Below are 22909 nucleotides of genomic sequence, written 5' to 3'. Positions count from 1 at the left end.
GCTTCTGCTATGAATCCTGATCGCGGAGATCCCATGGGTGTGCCGTTGGTTTGTTTGTAGACTATGTTGTTGAAAGTGAAGTGGGTGGTGAGGCACAGGTCCACTAGCTTCATGATGTTTTCGTTGGTAATGTGATTGATGGTGGTTGGGGTGTGTGTGTGATGGTCTGTTCTAAAAATGTGGCAAGTGTTTCCTTTGCCAGGTCGATGTTGATGGAGGTGAACAGTGGTGTTAAGTCGAATGAGATCATTGCATCGTCTTCCTGTATTTTGGTGTTTTTGATGATTTTTAGGAATTCCTGGGTGGAGTGGATGGAGTGCTGTGACTCTTCTACTAGGTACTTCAGTCTTGCGTGTAGTTCTTTGGCCAGTCTGTAAGTTGGTGTTCCAGGGAGTGAGACTATAGGTCTGAGGGGGGCTCCTGGTTTATGGATTTTTGGTAGTCCGTAGAATCGTGGGATGTTGGTCCCGTCGGGTTTCATTTTCTGGAATTCTGTCTTGTTTAATTGTCCGGAATTGTGTAATTTTCTTAGGAGACATGTAATTTTGTTTCCTAATTGTGGGGTCGGGTCTAGCGCCACCTGTTGGTAGGTGTTGGTGTCTGCGAGTAGTGCATTGGCTTTCTCGATGTAGTCCCATCTGTTCAGGATGACTGTGAGCCGACCTTGGCCTGCAGGTAATATAACGATGTTTTTGTCTTTTTTGAGGTTTTCCAGGGCTTTCTTTTCTTATGTGTTCAGTTTGTTTCCTTCCCTCTTTCGGCTCAGAGTAGGTGCAACTGTCTGTTTGATCGTTTGTTGTGTTTCTTCCGTGAGATTGTTGTCCTTCAATGTGGTTTCTAAGGTCGCTAGGAAATCCTTCTTGTCAGCGTCTCGGTAAATGAAATTTAATCCTTTGACTAGTACCGCTTCTTCTGTGTCTGATAGGGTCCAGTCTGATAAGTTCTTTATCCATGCCCCTGTGTTATCGGTTTTGTCTTTGTTTGTGAGCTTGTCCAATTTTTCTTCAGGTCCCGATTTCCTTTCTCTATGTTTGTCGTTGTTTGGTGTTTATGGCTCGTTCTACCGCGTCTGTCCATTCTTGATTTGTTGTTTGTTTGAATAACAGTTTTTGGTGCGCAATTTCCCGGTTGTATTTTCACCATTCCACCGGGGGGGGGGTGGTGGAATGGTGATAACAGGGACCATAGTAGGTGAAAATAGGTTGGCTGTGCTGAAAGCAGCCCATGTGATGGTAGGGCCTGGGGTAGGGGTTGTGTAAAGGACTTGGACGGTGTTCAGATTCTAAAATTACTGAACTTGTTATTGAGTCCTGAAGGTTGCAGGGTCTCCAAGTGGAAAATGAGATGCTGGTCTTCTACTTGAGTCTCTGTGGTGCACTGCAGCAGGCTGAGACTGAAATGTTGGCCAGGGAACACAGTCGTGTGTTGAAATGGCAGGCAATTGGAATAAGAAGAGATCCAACAAGTTTAGTGGAATTATTTCTTCTAATGACTATTTTGAAAAGCATTTCGAACAACTTTTAAAATTAATGCACTACCCTTATGTTTGTCAAGGATAGTTCCAGATCTGAGGAGTTATGATTATAAGGATGGACTGAACAAGCTGGGAAAAGAGAGGATTGAGGAGTGACATAATAGAGATCTTTTAAAAATATGAAAGAATCTGGTAAAGTTAAACTTGGAGAAAATGCTACATTTGGGGGTGGTTCCAAAACTAGGCACCATTTATCCGAAATCCATGAGAGTGGTTAGAATGTGTCTTTTCTTTTTATTCTGCTTCATACCCTCTACCCTGAAAGTGTAATACCTTGCTGAGTAATGCAAAATTGCATAATTATTATCGGAGACATGATATATGTGCACTGCCAGTTCTCTGGGTTCCGTGTCAATCCCTTATTGGCTTCTATATCATGAGAGGAGCCCCTGGGAGATGAAATCATTTGTAGCTCAAACAGACATAGTTGGAAAGTGAGTCAACCATGAACACTGTTTTAGATGGTCAACATTTAGACAGAGCAAAATATGCCTTTCACAAATAACAGCAAGTTGTGGTAATATTCCAGCAATCATTCACAATAGTTAGTGAAATTCAGTTGTGATAATCACTTTAGGAACATTCTCCCACTTTTGAGAAGATTTGGATGTAAGTTTGCTCACTAAGCTGGAAGGTTTGTTTTCAGACGTTTCATCACCACACTAGACAACATCATCAGTGAGCCTCCGGTGAAGCACTGGTGGTATGGCCCACTTTTTATTTATGTGCTTAGGTTTTCTTGGGTTGGTGATGTCAATTCCTATGGGGATGTCCATTTCCTGTTCTTTGTCTCAGGGGATGGTAAATGGGATCCATGTCAATGCGTTTGTTGATAGAGTTCCGGTTGGAGTACCATGCTTCTAGGAATCCTCGTGCGTGTCTCTGTTTGTCTTGTCCTAGGATGGATGTGATGTCTCAGTCAAAGTGATGTCCTTCCTCATTTGAATGTAAAGTGATCTTTACATTACTCAACAGGGTATTACACTTTTAGGATATACAGTATGAAGAATAAAATCAGAGCTAACAAGTTTAGTGGAACTATTTCTTCTAATGACTATTTTGAAAGGCAATTGTAGAGGAAATGTTGGCGTTTTGTCCTTGAATGGCTTTTAAACTTAATGCGCTACCCTTATGTTTGTCAAGGATGGATCCAGACCTGAGAAGTTATGACTATAAGGATGGACCGAAAAGGCTGAGAAAAGAGACAATTGAAGAGTGAGATGACGCACAACAAAAAGAAAAGACACATTCTAACAACTCTCATCTGGAACCATCCTCGACAAACATAAGGGTAGTGCATTAAGTTTAAAAGCTGTTCAAGGACAAAATGCCAACATTTCCCCTACAAATACCTTGAGAAGTAGTCATGAGAAGAAATAATTCCACTAAACTTGTTAGACCTGATATTATTCTACCACTGGATCCAATTGTAAGTAGATAACAAAACATGTTGCTCAAGAATATGTAAGTGTTCCAACTTTATTGAACAACCCCACTCTGATCATTCTGACCTGGGGTTCATTTTCTAAGAAACTCTCCAAAGCTTTAAACCAATAAAAGGGTGGGCTATCAGTTTTACTGAATGTGTACAGTATTTCAGTGATGCAAACACACTGCAGGAGATGATGCATCAAGCTTCACTTTGCTGCCAATTTGTGGTAACAGAATACTCATTAAGAGTTCCTTGTTAAATTAAGTGTGGCAAGTTACTGCTTGGACCGGATGAATAGAAATATTGAGGTATTCCAATCTTGATCAAAAGTCATTTGCAGAGAAGAGTTACATTTGCTATGTTAACTTACCTTACAATTTCTACATCACAGTATGTAATAGAAACACTTTGTCAATATTAGAGTTTTTACATCATAAACTCAGGGTCTGTAAATACCACCTTAGTTCCTGAAAAAAGGAAGAATCCTTTATGGGGATGAATAAATGTTACATTATGCTACAAAATTCTTCCGAATGATCTGCATTTTCCAGTGAGTTACTGACGTGCTTTTTAATGATCATGAACTGATCAACCTTTCCACGATAGTTTATGATGTCAACTGATTATCTACAACAGCACAGCATGTGCCTGATATCTGAGGTAAGAACAGAAAATACCAAAGACACACAATAGGTCTGGCAGCGTTTTGTGCGAGGAAAAGATAATCAATGTTTCAGGTGATTATTGTTCATTAGCATTGTGGAAAAGTTGGAATGTAATGGATTTTGAGCAACTGGTTGTGGCGAGCAGATGGGTGCCAGCTGGAAAGAAGAATAAAAAGGGAAGGTTTACGATAAGACGGAAGCTAGGAGAGATTTAATGACAACCACATAGTTGGTGTAAGGCCAAAGGGAGTGCCAAAGGGACAAATGAAGAAACAAAATAAATATCCAGAAATAAAGGTAACATCACCATAGCTCAATGGGGTTGCTCTCTCACTAGACGGAGATGACCTGATGGTTTAACCTGAGGGTCACATGAGAGAAGGAGAGTCCTTCATGGTCACCTCAGTCAGTGTGGGAATTGAACCCACACTGTTGGCAACAATCTGTGTTGCCAAACGATACCCAGTAGTTCTGCCAGCACCCGAGGTGAGAGAGAGAGAGAATTGATGTTTCAGGACAATTATCATTCATCAGAACTGTGGCAAAGTCAGAAACGTCATGGATTTTGGAACAATTGATGGAAAATGGGGTGTTGGTGATGGGTGAAAACTGAGGAAAAAGTAACAAAAGGGCGGCACGGTGGCACAGTGGTTAGCACTGCTGCCTCACAGCGCCAGAGACCCAGGTTCAATTCCCGCCTCAGGCAACTGTCTGTGTGGAGTTTGCACATTCTCCCCCTGTCTGCGTGGGTTTCCTCCGGGTGCTCCGGTTTCCTCCCATAGTCCAAAGATGTGCAGGTTAGGTGAATTGCCCATGCTAAATTGCCCGTAGTGTTAGGTGAAGGGGTAAATGTAGGGGAATGGTTCTGGGTGGGTTGCTCTTCGGAGGGTCGGTGTGGACTTGTTGGGCCGAAGGGCCTGTTTCCAGACTGTAAGTAATCTAAAAAAAAATCTATTACAAGATAGAAGCTGGGAGAGATGAGATAATGAAAGACTAATTGGTGTAAGGCCAAAGGGAGTGGTAAAAGAACAAGTAAAGAAACAAAAAAAAGCATCTGGAGGAGGCATGAGTGGCAAAGTTATGAATAGCTGCCCTCTCTGAAAATAGAAAGAGAAAAACAAGAGGTCAATGGCTATGGTCTGCAAATAACTTAGAAGAAAATGTTTATCAGTAGTTACTGAGTTTTCAGGTGTCAGTAAATTCTTTGCCCACTTTGCATTCAATTGCAAACTCGATATGTCCGGTTTTATTTCTGCTTCCCAGCATCAGCAGTTCTTTGAGTTTTTTGATAGATCCTCTGGATTGAAGATTTTGCCTTGGATTGTGTGGGTGCACAACATTTTCTCCGCTGCTGTAGCCTGGCACATAGCCAATCATTAAAGGCCGGATCAAATCAGTTTCAAACTTGTTGGAATCTTCAAACTTTTTCGCATTACAGCTGACTGAAGACAGCCGATCTAGGATGTCAGCTGTTGTCCAGTGCTAACACTTCCAGCTCTGAATCACGAGGTTGTGGGTTCAAACCTCACTCCAGAAATCTGTACACATAATCGAGGCCAGCGTCTTGCTATTGGGCAGAGGGAGGGCTGCATTGATGGGAGTGCTGTGCTTTGAGAACAGCTTCTTCCCCCACTGTGCTCAGACTTATGACTGAACCTCTTATATATTAGAGTTGATCTTTCTTTTCACCTTCTCTATAGCTGTAACACTATATTCTGCATTCTGTTCCATTACCCTGATGAGCTTATGTAAGGCCACACAAAACAACATTGTATCTTGGTACATGGGACAATAGTAAATCAAATCAAATCTTTGGATGAGATATTAAATCAAAGCCCTCTCTGCACCCTCAATGTAAGTAAAATATGATATTCTTCACAGAAGAAAAGTGGTGATTTCCTGAGACACTGACCATCATTTATCTCTCAGTTAGCAATGCCAAGAGACTATTGTGGCTATTTATCTCATTGTTATTTGTTAGAAGTTCTTTGGGATGTAATGAAAGATGCAAAATTTAAACGCAAGCTTTCTTTTATTCAAAACAACAGTCTTTCCTCAAAGCCACAGCACAGCAGGTTATGCTGCTTTGAGACTTATCTCTGGAGATATTCACATCAATTTGTCTGCATTCTGATATTGAAGAGACACAGGACTAGATTTCACCAAGCACTTCACCAAGATACTCTTAGCGTATTTTAAACCCACAATCACGACAATCACTTTGACCCTCTTGGACCTTCTGAGGAGATCGGCACGGCAAAAGGAAGACACCCACTGGGCATCCAAAGAGAGAGAGGAGAGAAAGGGGCTTTGCCGTCCCACAGGGATGGAGAGAGTGTGGCTGTGCAAATCTACAAGAGACTTGGGAAATATTGAAGCTGAAGGGGCTGAATAGGATTAGAAGTAATTTTTTTTGATAGTAAAAACTACTGCAACTTGTTTCCTAGTAAAGTTGGGACTGTTTTGCATTGGTGTTGGCTTGTGTCTATGGTGATTTGACTGTTTTGCTATTATGACACCCCTGGGCAAATGTATTCACAACGTTCGAGTTGGAGTTGTCTAACTTGCTTTAAGGAAGCACTAGACAACAATGGGCACTGGCTCCATCTCCCAGGACATTGGCCTTTGACATGTGCCAGCCTCTATGAACCCTCATAGAATGTCTCCAGTCCACTTCAGAGCTGTACCTCAGGCTGCCCTGGTAACTCTTATTGCAATACCACTGTAATACATTATAATATGTGCTCAGGGACACACTCCCAGCTCATGGACTGGACCAAGCTGTAGCTCCAGGCTCCTCACTCACTGTCATCGCGCTCACTCCCTCTGAGACAACCTAGAAGCTCAAAGCATCCCTGCTTTGCCCTGCTTTTTTTTGCTCTTTGTCAGAGGTATGAGGCTCATGGTACTACCACATTGCTTTACCCTTTAGTGCAGACACAAAGCCATGAAGCTTGTCTTGCTTGTCAGCAAGTCTCAGTTAAGTGAAAGGGTGAGAGCCATTGCAAATGGAGGCCCCACAGTTAGGTTATCTAAGGTTACAAAGAGATCTTGCTCAATTGAGTCAATGGGCTGAGGAGTAGCAAATGGAGTTTAATTTTGATAAATGTGAGGTACTGCATTTTGGTAAAACAAACAAGGATGGGACTTATACAGTTTAACGGTAGGGCCCTGGGTAGTGTTGTCGAACAGAGAGACCAGGGGTTCAAGTACATAATTCTTTGAAATTTGCATCACAGGTAGACAAGGTGGTTAAGAAAGCATTTTGCACGTTGCCTTCATTATTCAAGCCTTTGAGTGCAGGAGTTGGAATGTCATGTTGGGGTTGTTTGGGCCATTGATGAGACCTCCTCTGCAGTACTGTGGGCAGTTCTGGTTACTCGGTTATAGGAAGGATATTATTCAATTGGAGAGGGTTCAGTAAAGATTGCTGAGAATGGAGAGTTTGCATTATAAAAATAAGCTGGATTGGCTGGGAACATACAAGGTTGAGAAGTGGCTTTATAGAAGTTTATAAAATCATGAAGAGCATAGATAAGGTGAATAGCAAGGATGCTTTCCCAAGGTTGGGGGAATTCAAAACTAGAGGGGCACGTTTTTACGGTGAGAGGAGAAAATTTCAAAAAGAAAGTGAGAGGCAACTTTTTTATACAGAGTGGTTCATGTGTGGAATGAACTGCCAGAGGAATTGATGAATGCGGGTAGAGTTACAACATTTAAAGTACATTTGGATAAGTACATGAATAGGAAAGGTTTGGAAAAATACGTGGCAAATGCAGGCAAGTGGGATTGGTTTAGTTTGAGAACATGTCGGTGTGGACTGGTTGGATCAAAGGGTCTGTTTCCGTGCTGTATAATCTCTCTCAAAGGACAAGGGTAGCAGATACATGCAAACACCATCAGCTGCAAGTTACCAACCACCTTGACTTGGAAATACAACTCTGTTCCTTCACTGTGATGGGGCCAAAATCCAGGAATTCCCTTGTCAACAACACTGTGGGTCTAGCTACACCAACAGACTAATGTGGTTCAAGAAGCTGGTTGACCATCACCTCTCAAGGGCAATTAGGCATTGGTGATATATGCTGCTCCAGCCACTGAAGCCCTCAATCCATGAACGATTTAGAACAAAGATTGGAAAGAATGACAGGTTAATGATTAAGTACTCCATCAGGAGTTTGAGAAGAGGCTTAGATTAGAGAGGAAGTCAACACAGAAACATTGCTCTTCGATTTCTATAGGAATGCATGCCATTTCATGCTGACTCTACTGATCTGAGGATTCAAAAGCTACAAAGCTCGAACTGTTATTATAACAGGCTTCTTTCCACATTTTGGCTGATGGTGTCCTGGCTGTGCTCAGAGCGGAATGCCCAGAAGTACTCATCATATTTAATTAATTTCTCCTCAAAAAATTCTAAGTAAGAAGGTAGAAGTGCTAAAACGTAGGGTGCGTTCAAAATGCATTTATCACAAGAAATGTCCCTTGTGAAAATTCCTGTGCCTATGTCAAACATGGAGGAATTTCATTCTTTCAAAATGCAATTAATCACAAGAATGGAATATTATAAGGTCAACCATAAGAACACCAAACTTCTCTAATTTGCAATTCATTGATACCTCAAAATTTTGATCTGTCGATATAAATACTAATTCGTTTGCAACCTGTAGTATTATAATAAGATAGCCATCTTCAGCAAATTCTGCATGGTCAATAGCAATACTGTTCAAAATTAGGGCTCACCACACAACCATTAAATTAAAGCAGAATACATTTACAATAGGATTGCAAAAATGGACAGGTCAGTTATGGAATCTGCATTTGAATGAGCAATGATAGAGGTACAAATCACTTTGGAGATATTTTACCACACCAGCAAATGAAGCTCCATGTTTGTATTCCAATTGTTGTCTAATCTCACACTTAGAGGAATGCAGTCTCAGATTGCCAAAGAGTAAACCTTTCCATGAAACTGAATAAAGAGAAATTTAAAATAAAACCTGGTCCAGGAAGCAATGTATTGAAATATTAACAAGGACATTTGCAATCAAGTGGCTGGAACACATGTCATAAGAGAAAGCAAGATTTTGAAGAGATTGTGAACAACAATGGTATTTAAAAACAATGATGTTCAGGGGATACGGCTAAAAACAGTGATGATACAACACAAGTGCTTTGGTGACTGAACAGTATTTCGGACCAACCTGAGGTATTTCTTTTGCAAGTTTCTTTAATAAAGAATTTTACTTGACATATATGGAATAAATCTAAAATATTTAAATTACATAACATGATCAGAAGTGTCCAAATGATCTGTACTCAAGTGAACCACTTTCACATGGTTAAAAATCACACAACACCAGGTTATAGTCCAACAGGTTTAATTGGAAGCACACTAGCTTTTGGAGTGACACTCCTTCATCAGATGATAGTGGAGGGCTCGATCGTAACACAGAATTTATAGCAAAATTTGCTATAAATTCTGTGTTACGATCGAGCCCTCCACTATCACCTGATGAGGGAGTGTCGATCCGAAAGCTCGTGTGCTTCCAATTAAACCTGTTGGACTATAACCTGGTGTTGTGAGATTTTTAACTTTGTACACCCCAGTCCAACACCGGCATCTCCGAATCACTTTCACATGATTGATTAAAGAAGACAAAATATGAACTTTGAACCTAAAACACAACAAAATCAACCCAGGCTTTCCCTGTGTTATGAACGGGTGACTTACAAACTGACGTCCGTAAAGCCTATTATTTTTAAAAAATGAAGTCACATACAATGGTTCGTACTAAAGAATGGGCGGATCACTTTGCGCAAAACGCTGCACAGTTTCAGCAGTTTGTCCCACTCTCCAGCAGCCGAATCAGACCCTGACTCTCCAGCAGCAGGCCCATCCTCTCCAGCACTGGGCCCATCATCCAATTAATAAAGTCATCTTAATTATTACTTCAGGCTCCTTCCGGTATGCAAGACATCAATTGGAACAAGAGCAAGTGTTAACCTTTAATCATTATCTTTTCTATCTAAACAGTTTAAGAAATGTTTCTTTAATTCTTTTTATACCTATACAGACACACATTCTCTCTCTCAATTATAAATACTGTACTGTAGTTACACTTATTATTATTATATTTAAGATGTTATGGGTAAAATATATATATTATATATGAAGACAAACATTTGACTAATTGATGATAGATGTGAATCACACATAACTGTTCCGACTTACATACAAATTCGATTTACAAACAGACTTAAAAACGGAACTCGTTTGTAACCCCGGGACTTCCTGTAATTGCTTTTCTTCATTTGGTAAGATTTGTTCTTTGGTGACTTTTTTCCAGAAACTTCACTTTGATGAGTAAGATCCCTAAAACTTTCATTCAGGGATTGTGCTGAAGTGAAAAAACATGTGCCTGACCAGACACATCCATAAATTTATTGGCCTGTACATTGTGAAAACTACAGCCTTAAGTTGCCTTGTCTTTAGGAGTTGTGGCTATTTGAATTTGTGTTAATTTGTATCACGTTGCAGCTCATTGAAATTTTCAGAATTTGAACATAAGCATTTTTCCCAAATTGGTGCATAAATGCTAATTCTGAATGAAATGTTGTGTTGAAGTGGGAAAGGTTTTCATCTATCTAACAGCACTTGAAGGCTTAGGACATCCCTTTGTGCTTTTTCAATCACTTAAGTGGTCTTGAAGTGCTATATAGGAAACACCAGAGTCAATCTGTATGCAGCCAAGTCAGTGATGCAATAATGACTTGATAATTAGTATTTTTAGTTGTTTGTTCACGGATGAATGTTCACAATCAATTGGATTATATATTAGATACTCTTAGATTAGACACACAATCTGACACCTTTTATTGTGTCAGAAATTAAGACTATTTATATGTATAACCCATGTACACATTATCTACCTAAGTAGCCGAGGTGTACAGTCTGATGTAGTGCATTGTTTGCTTTTAGTTCCTCACTAAGAACTGAAGAATAAGGTCGCATTCTAGTTCAAGCCACATTGATCAAAACCCCTGTGTACCTCAGCTGGTGGCTACAGGGAACAACAATCTTGAATATTTTCTCTGCAGCTGAATAGTACTATTGAGTTGACTGTTCCACCCTTAGCCACAGCTCAGCTCAGTTTTGGCATGGGATTCAGACACAATGAGCTGTTCCAAGGAAGAGGCCCTCCACCAGAGATGGGGCACAGTGAAGCTGAGTGCTTTACTGACTATAAAATCCGGCCTCCTCACACCTCAAAATTCAGCAACAAAACAGCTAGGTTCACACATAAAATTAGCCAGAGTAAATAAAATACAGTATATTCTTGATTTTAATATTTGGATTTTAAAGTTCTAATCCTCATTTCTAAACCCTTCCATGGTCTCATTCCTCACTGTTTCTAAAGTCTTCTCCCGGCCTACAACCCTCTGAGAATCTCCTCTACTTCTGAACCTCCGCTTTAATTATTCCGTCATAGGCAACTGAGTCTTCAGCTACATAAGTCCCAATTCCCAAATTATGGGATTTCCTTCCTAATTGGGCAGCACGGTGGCTCAGTGGTTGGCACTGCTGCTTCACAGCGCTAGGGACCCGGGTTCCATTCCAGCCTCGGGTGACTGTCTGTGTGGAGTTTGCACATTGTCCCCGTGTCTGCGTGGATTTCCTCCGGGTGCTCTGGTTTCCTCCCACAGTCCAAAGATGTGCAGGTTAGGTGGACTGGCCATTCTAAACTGCCCATAGTGTTAGGTGCATTAGTCAGAGGGAAATGGGTCTGGGTGGGTTACTCTTCGGAGGGTTGCTGTGGACTGGTTGGGCCGAAAGGCCTGTTTCCACACCGTAGGGAATCTAATCTAAATCATAACTTATTTTCTTCTTTTAAGGCAATGACTAAAACCATCTCTTTTGAACAAGCTTTTAATGATCGGACTGACTAATCTCATTTTATTGACTTGGTGATGAATTTTGCTTCATAGCAGTTCTGCGAAGCACCCTGATACCTTACTTTTAAACATGCTATATAAATCTAAAACAAAAACTGAAGTTGCTAGAAAGGCTCATTCAATAAAGTTGATCCAGTGGAGCCAATTGGGTTGGTAACTGGAACTGGTAGGAAGTAAGGGTGACCTGTGATGGTATTTGCTCGATTAGACGAGAGGTACCAGATCCCAGGATCCTTATGCATATTACTGGTCATTGTTTCACTATATCTGCTGCTCTTGTCCTTCTAGGTAATAGAGGTTGTGAGTCCGGAAAGTCCTGTTGGAGGAACCTTTTTGCATTACGGCAATGCATCTTGCAAACAGTGCACACTGCTGCCACAGTTTATCCATGGTGAAGAAAGTGAATTAAGTGGACTGAGTTGTCTTGGACGGTATGAGCTTATTGACTGTTGTTGGAGCAATGGTTATTCTGGCCAAGTGGGAATTATTCCAGCACATTCCTGACTGGTGCCTTGGAGATGTTTGACAAACTTTGGGGAGACAGGAGGTGTGTTACTCGCCGCATTATTCCCAGCCTCTGAGCTGTTCTTGTAGCTACATCATATATGGCATGTCCAGTTCAGCTTCTGGACAATTTTAACATGCAGGATATTAATAGTAGGGGAATTCAGTGATGGTAATGCCAATGATAGCCAATTGGAGATAGCTAAAGTCTGTCTTGCCTGATTTGATCATTGCCTGTATGGTAAAAATTTTATTTGCCACTTCTCAGGATGTTCTCCAGGTCTTGCTGCATTTCTTTACATACAACAGAATAGCCATTATACATTCAAAGTACATTAGTGGCTGGTAAGTACTTTGGGAAGTCCTGTCATCCTGAAAGGTGCTGTTTTGTAAATGTATTTATTTGGATAATCTTACCTAATAGGGAAATGTTTCTTTGGGTAAAGCTGACATCTCCCTGACGATTTGGTTGGCAAGGTGATAGTGATGGTCTCAGATTTCCTTTGGAGCAATCTCAGTTGTCTCCTTACACTGGAGAGAGTGCAAGAGCAAATTCCCCAGAAAGAAACCGACCATCGGAGCTTGCAAGCACAAAACCCTTTCACCAATTGGTGGTGCCAGAAACAGTATTTCACAGAAGCACTCACAAAGCATCCTTTCGAGCCGAGACTCCCCTGTTTTAAAGTGATGGAAAAAGATTGTCATACCTCCCACAGCTGCCTAGCAACTGCTGGACACTCACTGCAAATGGGCATTTTTCACGGGTGAATGCTGATTTTGTGTGAAGGCCTGAAAGTAGGGAGGGATAGCACCTTCTATTTCACTAAAATATCCAAAGCCCTGGCTTTTTCCAGGTAATTTCACTGTGTTGTGCATTATGTCTGCAAGGCAATATAGGCTGTGGAAAGAGCCCTATATATCCAACTGATATCTGACCAAATCCCCACCCTGTTAAACCAGGAGTGTGAGAGTCCATGAGTTACAGTGGTTCTAAAGATCAGCCACAGTAATAATTTACTTAAAAGAAAAATCTAACTGAAAGCAATTCGACTTAGTATGCTTTGAATAAATAGAAAATCATACAGTAACCAATGTCCTATGTAATTATTTTAAAAGGTAGGTAGGGAAAAGGGGAATTTTAAGTTTCAGAAGCAGCATAATAGAAAAGACGGCACTCTCATCCCAAAAAAAAGTTTGAATTGTTGAGAACACAAACACAGTAATATTTTGGTCAAGCAAATTAAATCTGCCCTGTCACACTCTCATCAGATTAACTAGGATTCACTAAAGTATGTACCATATCCAGTGACACCACCTTAAACTGCACTCAATTATTTTCCTTATTAGTAAAGTTCTATCGCCTTAATACACTATTTGCTGAATCAAAATTCTGAGAAAAGAGCATGTCTTTCAGAATAAATTTGTCTCTTGGGGATGACTTTGAAATATATTACCTTAATGACCTTGTGTCACTCTAGGGTTTATTTGGGAGATGAGAGTGGTGATGGGGTGGAGAGGAGGGGAAGGAAAGAGGAGAGGGGTGTCTTCTGTATCCAAAGCATCTTCCAGCCAAAAAGCAAAACAAGCAGCTGAATCCCGCATTTCAGACAAAGCCGCTTTATAATTAGCTATCAAGAAAAGGTTTGTTTAAAAGCCAAGCCCTGGGTCATTTAATCACCACTACCTCTTCTCCTGTTTTACTGTTTTCAGACTTGATAGACAACACATTATTCACACAGACTTTTCATACAGGATTTTTTAAAAACTGTCCTCACATCCCAAAGTAGTCGAATCAAATTAAATGTTAAACACTTCACAAAGTCTTAAAATGTCCTAGAGCAAGCTTTGGAGTTGCATACTATTAAATGAAGTCACATTGCACATCCTTACTGTACTAAACTGATAAAATGTTGCTTGAATCACACTCAAAGCAATGCAGTGATTCCCAAAGTTAACATTCTTACCTTTCAACAGTGTGGGACCCTACAGTCCCGAACATGTTGTGATTCCATTCCAAAAGACATGAATAGGGTGTACAGCAATCCCTATATTTTAATTTTATTTTAAATGACTATTTTCTTTATACGTTCAAGCTGTTTTCTAAATTTCTACATTTGTATCACAGACAGTGGCATCAGTGTCCATTTAATTAGAAATTAAAATAGTTTCAATACTATTAAGATTATCTACTTGAGTTTTTTGGTTATGCCCTGAAAGATGAAAACGAGTTCTCTTTGATACCATATTTGTTCATTTGTCCACTAATGTCCAAACAGTGACTCAACCACCACCAATTAGTAGTGTTAAAGTTCTGAATAGCTGAGAATGGAATCTAATCTGGAACTGTATAATTATCAAGGCCCCATTCTCACCAAGGTCGGTGTGTAGGATGAGATAAGGTCTCCCATTCAATTGTCATACAGTCACAGAGTCATGTAGCACAGAAACAGACCCTTCGATCCAACCAGTCCAAGCCGAAAATAGTCCGAAACTAAACTAGTTCCACCTGCCTGCTCCTGTCTCATGTCGCTCCAAAACTTTTCTATTCATGTACTTATCTAAGTTTAAATGTTGTAACTGTGCCTGCATCCATCACTTCCTCAGGAAGTCATTCCACATGCGAACCACCCTCTATGTAAATAAAATTGCCCCTCATGTCTTTTTTAAATCTCTCTCCTCTCACCTTAAAAATATGCCCCCTACTCTTGAAATCCCCCATTCTAGTGAAAAGGCACCTATCATTAAATCCATCTATACCCCTCATGATTTATAAAGTCACCCCTTAACCACTTTCACTCCAGTGAAAAGAAGCCCCAGACTATCCAGCTTTCTTTATAACTCAAATCTTCCACACCCAGCAACATCCTGCTAAATCTCTTCTGAACCCTCTCCGGCTTAATAATATGCTTCCTATAACAGGGCGACCAGAACTGGACACAGTATTCCAGAAGAGGCCTCACCAATGTCCTGTATAACCTCAACATGATTTCCCAACTCCTATACTCAAAGGATTGAGCAATGAAGGCAATATTCCCCACTCATTGCACAATGTCTCTAGGCTCACACATTAAAGGAAAACCAGGGAATAACTGGTACAACAGCAAAGCAGGATGCTATCATCCCCGGGCAATCTCAAAGTTTGCCTTTTCTCTTGTCTTCATTTCAAAAGGTTGGGCCACAGACATTCATGAGATTGGTCCATGCTTATGAGCAAAGTACTGCAATTTTTTCCCCTAGGAAAAAACTGCAGTACCCCGGAAACTATGGCGTTCTTACCACCCACCATCAAAGTGTATCGGAGGGATTTACAAGCTGGCAACCCATCTGTTTGGCCACATTACAAAGGCACCTTCAATGGTCAGCAAGTCCTGTCGTAGGACTTGAACCCAGAGCTTCTAGCCCAAAGGCAGAGGCACTACCAATGCACCACCAGACCTCAATTCTAAAGTAACAATGGCTTGACATTGAAAATGTCAGATCAGACTTTGGAAGCTGAACTCAATTTAAATTATTTGGATTGAAACCATGGTGAATCAAAAAAGTAACAAAGCTGATTTTTTCTTTCATTTACAGCTCGTCAAGAGCGTCAGCATCAGCAGAAATTTGACCGACCTCCACTCAATAGATAATTTGCTTGGATTAAAATGGGTTATGCACATTCTTTGAAAAGTGCAGGCTTGGTTGCTGAATTGCTTTTTCCCATTCCCCGTTCTTTCAGAAGAACAAAAGCAGACTGCATTCAAACACAAACATACCTTCTGACTGCAAACCTTCAGATATTCCGAGCCTTCCTTCTTCTTTCGGAAGCAACCTCCTGCAATAAGAAAAATAAAGAATTTAAAAGCACATTTGTACGCGCATCTGTCCCTGCACACATTGATATTTATGAAGCCACAAAATGCGTTGCCTAGAAACGAGCAATTCTCTCATTCAAAATATAGAACATGTCTCACTTTCCTTTCGCAGAGAAAGAACACTTTCTCCTTCATTACTATCGGTGTTCCTTCAGCACAACAACATACTGAATCTTTGTGAAGAATGAAGGAGGTTAACTCAGTGCCAATCTGCTCCATTTTCTAACAGAGGCTTCAGAAGCAAAATCCCAGCCACAGATTGTCTGGATCCAAATTCAGAATGAAAAATAATTTAGAACATTGGGGGAGTACTGAAAAGCTCTTAATTTGCCCTCCACTGATGACTTTCAAAGTGTAAGGATTAATACAACCTCTTAGACTTGTTCAAATTAATAAACTGAAAGAAAGTTTCCTTTTTCATGACAGCTCCCATCCACGATACGGCTTCTATTTGTCTAAGGGAAAACTTGTCAAACACATACCAATAATCTGAAACACTGTCCAATGAAAATTTCAATTCCCTTTCATGGTCCAAAATTATGGGCAAACTAGCTACATTTTTATTCATTTATGGGATCAAGGCATCCCTGACTGGACCAATATATATTGCCCACCTTAGTTGGCCCTGGGCTGCTGCCCTGAAATGTTGCAGTTCAAGAAGCCCATGATCTCTTCGATCTAGAAGGACAGATGTATAATAGTGCCACCAGCTGCATGTTCTTCTCCAAGCCACTCACCATCCTGTCCTTGAAAATATATCACTGTTCCTTCACTGTCACTAAGTCAAGATCCTGGAATTCCCTCCCTAACAGCATTATGGGTCTTCCTATAGTACATGGACTGCAGTGTGACTCTGTGTGACTTCTTCAGAATACTGGACTCAAAATATTACTTCTGTTTCTCTCAACACAGATGCTGTCAGACCTTCTGAGTTTCTCCAGCAATTTCTTTTCGTGTACTGAGGAACTTTGCATGCGGTTTGCAGGGGTGGGGGTGAATCTTAGTATGTGCAAGACATTCCCAGACTGAGGGTCATGGCCCCAAATGGAGTCTCGAGCTGAAACTTTGGGGTTGTGAACTCTGAGGCAGCTATAGACCCCAAGGAACTCAGACAGAGTTATTACATTCATAGTGCTTCCCTCTCACTCCCTCACTCCACGCTGAGGAGTGGTGTCAGCTTTCAAGCTTTGAAGTGGACTCGCAGAGGGAAAAGATTTGGGAATGTCAGATTCACACCAGCGATCAGGCACTGATGGTCCCGCGACCCCTCCCAGCCCAAAGCGTCTGGGACGGCTGCGCATCAGCAGACCCACATGCGGCCACTCCTGGTTGAGGCCCTTTACTGGGTTTTGATTGGCCATTAAATCGGTCGTGGTTGGGGAGGGAAAAAGCAGAGTTAACATTTCAGGTCCAGTGACTCTTCTTCAGAACTGACTGTAGCTCGGAAAAGGTTGGTACATGTGCTGAAGGAGGGGTGGGTGGAGGAGTAAATGGCAAGTGGAGATGGAGCCCAGAGAGAGAGAATAGACAGACAAAGGAATGGGTAAATGTCAGCCTGGGAGAATCAAGAACTGCTAATGGGGACCATTGGTGACTGTCAATGTGTTGTGTGGTCACAGCCCTGGAGACAAGGCCTGGAGTGTGGGGGTTGGGGTAGAGACAAGAATGAAGGTGCTCAGGCTCTACAATTATTGAACTCGATCTGGAGTCCTGAAGGCTGCAGGGTCCCCAAGTGGAAAATGAGGTATTGTTCTTCCAGCATGCACTGAGCTTCACTGGAACATTGCAGCAAGCCTGAGACAGGTCTTGGCCAGGGAACGTGGCGGTATGTTAAATTGGCAGGCAGCGGAAAGCTCAGGGTTATTTTTGCGATGGAACATAGGTGTTCCGCAAAATGGTTGTCCAGTCTGCATTTCATCTCCCCAGTGTAGAGGGGAGCAGTAGATTAGATTGAGTGAAGTGCACATGAATCGCTGCTTCACCTGGAAGGTGTGTCTGGGGTCTCAGATAGTCAGGAGGGATGAAGCAAAGGGAGGGGTGTTACACCAACTGCGATTGCAGTGGAAGGGGCTGTGGGGGCACTCGGAGGAGTGGACCAGGATGTCCTGGAGGGAGAGGTCCCTGCAGAGGGTTGACAATGAAGGGGCGGGGTATATATATCTAGTGGTGGCATTCTGCTAGAGGTGGTGGAAAGGTAGCTAATGACCCTTAGCAGCTATTGATTCCCCAAAGTCACCCTTCATCCCCCATCTGTCCAACTGTTCTCTCTCTCTCTAGGCATCACCTCCATCTTTTGTTTACTCCACCCCCTCCCCTTCAGCAGATACCTCAACTTTTCCAAGCGACAATCAGTTCTGGAGAAGGGTCACTGGACCCGAAATGTTAACTCTGCTTTCTCTCCACTGATGCTGCCAGACCTGCTGAGCTTTCCCAGCTATTTCCATTTTTGTTTCTGATTTCCAGCCTCTGCAGTCCTTTGGTTTCACGTCTGCAGGAGCAGTCAGTCATGATACACGGACAAAGCTTCAAAAGCCCTCGCTCATAAGAGCTGGAATTGAACTGCTGCAGCTGCCAGACAGCTGCAAGCACAGCTCGGGATGAGGGACTTTGACTGAGTAAGTTCCAAGTACGCTGCCAAATCAGCCCTCCCATCACAATTCCCCATTTGGCAACAAATTTGGTTCTGACACCTGCTGAGTTGTAGCTTTCCTTCACAACCAAGCAGAGCTCTCAGAAATTATGCTGCAACTCCTTACTCGCCCCGTCAATGTAGTTTAAATCATTTTGCACCTATCCTGTCTTTGACAAAATGGATCGATATCTCTTGTGGGAAGACTACACTGCAAAGAAATCATGATCTCCACCGGAAAAGAATGGTTGGGGGTTCCTGAAGACTTGCCATAACCTCCAGTGGAGAGAGGGAAAGTGAGACTGGGTTTTCTGTGCACGGAGTAGGAGCAGGAATAGGTCGGATGGCCCCTTGGGTCTGATTCATCACTCAACAAAATCATGGCTCACCATGTGTGTCAACTACACTTTGCCCCTCACTCTGTATTCCCCTCGATTCCCTGAGCGACCAGCTTTCAGCTTTCAGTTGTTAACAGTGTGGCCAAGTGGAGCCTGTACCTTACCTCGTGCTGGGATTGCAGTTACCTAGATACAGGGAACTGTGGATCCATCTTGCTTTCGTGAGGCTGAGGAAAAGCATTGGCTGGCCTCATGAAGCAAAACTCTCTTGGGTCTTTTTTTCCTCTAATCGACCTGCTCAGCAATGTTACCTCTAGAGCAGGTGGGACTTGAACCCAGGCCTCCTGGCTCAGAGATAGGAACACTATCACTGCACCACAACAGTCCTTAAAGAGGTGCTTGTATTGAAAAATAAGCAGTTTAGTGCATGGCAGCAACTAGTTACATGCTACATTGATTCAACAGACATTGAGGAAGACCTGAATGTTGGGATTCACTGTTTCCAGATCCTCCACAGTTCTGTCCACAAGTCCATGTGATATTAACTCAGCAGGTAGCCCTTAATACTACTCAGTATTAACCCTTTTAGACTTTTGCACCCCAATGCAACATCAATACAGTCAACAAGGGAAATCCCCAACATCTTAGGGAGAGGGAATTCCAAAGATTCATAACCTTTTGAGTGTAGAAGCTTTCCTCATCTTTTGAAATAATTGATCCACATTCTGACACTTTGTCCCCCCCCCCACCTTATTCTAGGTTCTCCAGCCAAGAGAATAAAACTTCTCAACATCTCCTCTGTCAAGCCCTTTCAAACTTTTGCATATTTCAGTTACAGAGTGTAATAATAGTGCTGAGGAACATGTAGCGACCAAACAAAACAATCACTATACCACTAACAGCTTGAAAGTTAGTAAATCTGCCAATAAGATAATTTCGAGCTTTTAATACTGACAGACCACCCTGTCAGCGGCAGGACATTACTGCAGATCCCAATTCTGTTCCAATCCCACATCCTTATGGAGTGGAGAGAGTGAGCATTGGGCCATTACTGTGTGAACTAAAAAGAACTGCGTGGCATTGACCACTTGACAAGTCTGCAATATGAAGCAGGAAACCAGGTTGAATTGTTTCCATTCCAAATGGTTTGTATTGTCATTTCTTGTCCTTCACTCTTTCTGAGGGTGTTGGCTTTGCTCATCCTTATTGCCCTGAGTGGCATTTGAAGGGCAGTTAAGAATTAACCACAGTGCTGTCAGTGTGGAGTTACATGTAGGCCAGACCAGGTAAGGATGGCAGATTTCCTTCCCTGAAGTGAACCAGGTGGATTTGGGGTCGCGACTGTCAAAAACTTTGACAGATCTCTGACTTAGAAAGTGTGGTGCTGGAAAACACACCAGGTCAGGCAGTATCCGAGGAACAGGAGAATCGACGTTTCAGGCATAAGCTCAACATCAGTACATCCCTGATGAAGGGCTTATGCCCGAAACGTCGACTCTCCTGCTCTTTAGATGCTGCCTGACCTGCTGTGCTTTTCCAGTGCCACATCTGTCAAATCTGACCTTCCAGCATCTGCAGTGCTCACTTTCTCCATGGATCTCTGACTGAGTAATAATAACCACATCCCACATCCACAGGGAGACTTCCAACTTAAAAAGCACCCCACCGTCTTGCAGGTTTTATTCCCCCCCTACTCACTTAGGGATCATGACAACCCTCAAGCCTCATAATCGGGGTCAAAGTGGGAAAAAGAAGTCAATGTTACATTCTTAAACCAACCATCCTTCAATTGAAGAGGCATGCATGCTACCACTGAGCTGGCAATGACATATGGGGGCTTCATAGCCACAACAATGCTGTTCAAAGGGTAGCAACATTGAGACACTCAACCATTAAGAAGAGCATGGATTGACAATTGAAAGTAGCATCAATTGACATTGTTATTGTACATCATGCTGGGACATGTAACATAATTCATTATGATCGCTCCATGTTGAGTGTTTAAATTATGCTAGCAATTCTTAGAATTTGTTAGGGCAGGTCAAATTGAACTCATTTCAAACAGAAAATTCAATGCAGGATGAAAATTCATAAGTCACATTCTGAATGGAAAATAATAAAGCAAAACTGTTGTGAATTGATTGGGGCTCAGGAATCTGAGACCTGACTCAGTGTTGCAGCCAGCTCTGATACAACTGACCTGGGAAATGGTCGACCAGTGAATATTAAGCATGGAGCTCAATCATCTTGTAATTAAAGGCCTGCCAAATTGAAGACTTAATTGCTGGTAAATGCTAACAATTGCTGACTTCCTGCAGTGCAGGCCACTTAATTAACCATTAGGCTATTCTGGGTTGAAAGCATTCAATAAAAGAATCTGTGTAGTCACTCAGCCCAAATTACAGGTTTGTAACGGCATTCTGTCAAGTGGAAGCTGAGATTCTTCTCAAGGCCACCCAGTTCTTTATAGTTCCTGTAGTAATGGGCCATTGCTAGCTCTCTTCACTCAATGCATTGGTTAAGCCACTTTTGGAACACTGCATGCAATTCTGGTCTCCTTCCTTTTGGAAGGATGTTGTGAAATTGAACGGATTCAGAAAATATTTACAAGCATGTTGTCAGGGTTGGAGGGTTTGAGCTATCGGGAGAGGCTGAAAAGGCTGGGACTGTTTTCCCTGGAGGGGGTGAGTTCATAGAGATTTATAAAATGATGAGGGGCATGATTAGGATAAATAGACAAGGTCTTTTTCCTGGGGTGGGGGAGTCCAGAACTAGAGGGCATAGGTTTAAGGTGAGAGGAGAAAGATTTAAAAGGGACCTAAGGTGCAACTTTTTCATGCAGAGGACAGTGCGTGTATGGAATGAGCTGCCACAGCAATTGGTGGAGGCTGGTACAATTAAAACAGTTAAAAGGCATCTGGATGGGCATATGAATAGGAAGGGTTTAGAAGGATATGGGCCAAGTGCTGGCAAATGGGACTAGATTAATTTAAGATATCTGGTCAGCATGAACAAGATGGACTGAAGGGTCTATTTCCGTGCTGTACATTTCTATGACTGTAATAGGGGAGAAGTGAAAATGGGTGGTCTCCATCTCTGTCTCAGCTGCTACTTTAGTGGTTATGGTGGTGTATGAGATCCCTTTCCCTTGTTACCTGGTGAGCAACTCTTTCATAACTGTCGGTAAGATGGATGGGCCCCAATTTTCTTTTAACCCCTGCTCCTGTACTTTGCAACATAAAAGAAAATTCTTGCCTTTATATAGCGCATGTCTTACAACAAAGCATTTCACAGCCAATGAAGCATTTTGAACTGGAGGTACTGTTTCCATTTAGAAAGCAAAGGAGCTAATTTGCACATAGCAAGGTCTCAGTGTGAATCTGTCTCTGTGGTATTGTGGGCTAAACATTGGCCATCAGCAACACCTTTGCTCTTGTTTGAAACTGAGCTCTTACATCCAGTGGAGAGGTTTCTGTTGATAAACACCCTTCCGAAAGGTAGCACCACCAGCAATGCAGCACTCCCTCAGTACTGCACTGGAATACCAATTTTAATGCTAGGGTCTTGAATTTCAACTTGACTGGGAAGGCCAAAAGCAAGTGTGCTACCAACTGAAACACGGCTGGTGCTGTGTCTGAAGAATGGTCACTGGACCCGAAACATTAAATCTGCTTTCTCTCTGCAGCAGCTACCAAACCTGTCGAGCTTCCCCAACGTTTTACGCTTTTGTTTCAGAAGTCCAGCATCTGCAGTTATAGAGTCATACAGCTTGGAAACAGACCCAGCTCGTCCATGCCAACCAAATTTCCCAAATTTTGGGCGGCATGGTGGCATAGTGGTTAGCACTGCTGCCTCTCGGCGCCAGAGACCCAGGTTCAATTCTGGCCTCAGGCGACTGTCTGTGTGGAGTTTGCACATTCTCCCCGTGTCTGTATGGGTTTCCTCCGGGTGCTCCGGTTTCCTCCCACAGTCCAAAGATGTGCAGGTTAGGTGAATT

General features: G+C 42.1%; 1 protein-coding gene across 5 annotated transcripts in view; it reads right to left on the bottom strand.

The window, feature by feature from the left end:
• Nucleotides 1-22909, bottom strand: part of LOC122539828 (thyroid hormone receptor alpha) — a 352280-nt gene that overhangs the window by 234014 nt on the left and 95357 nt on the right. For all 5 annotated transcript variants that reach the window (XR_006309195.1, XR_006309194.1, XM_043674921.1 and 2 more), the window contains one exon: nucleotides 15847-15905. The gene's annotated coding sequence lies outside the window, so the exon portion shown is untranslated. The remainder of the gene's footprint in view (nucleotides 1-15846; nucleotides 15906-22909) is intronic.

This window comes from Chiloscyllium plagiosum, chromosome 33 (assembly GCF_004010195.1).
Source record: "Chiloscyllium plagiosum isolate BGI_BamShark_2017 chromosome 33, ASM401019v2, whole genome shotgun sequence".
NCBI classification, from domain to species: Eukaryota; Metazoa; Chordata; class Chondrichthyes; order Orectolobiformes; family Hemiscylliidae; genus Chiloscyllium; species Chiloscyllium plagiosum.
The sequence above is the reverse complement of the archived record's forward strand: the minus strand, read 5'-3'. Positions and strand labels throughout refer to the sequence as shown.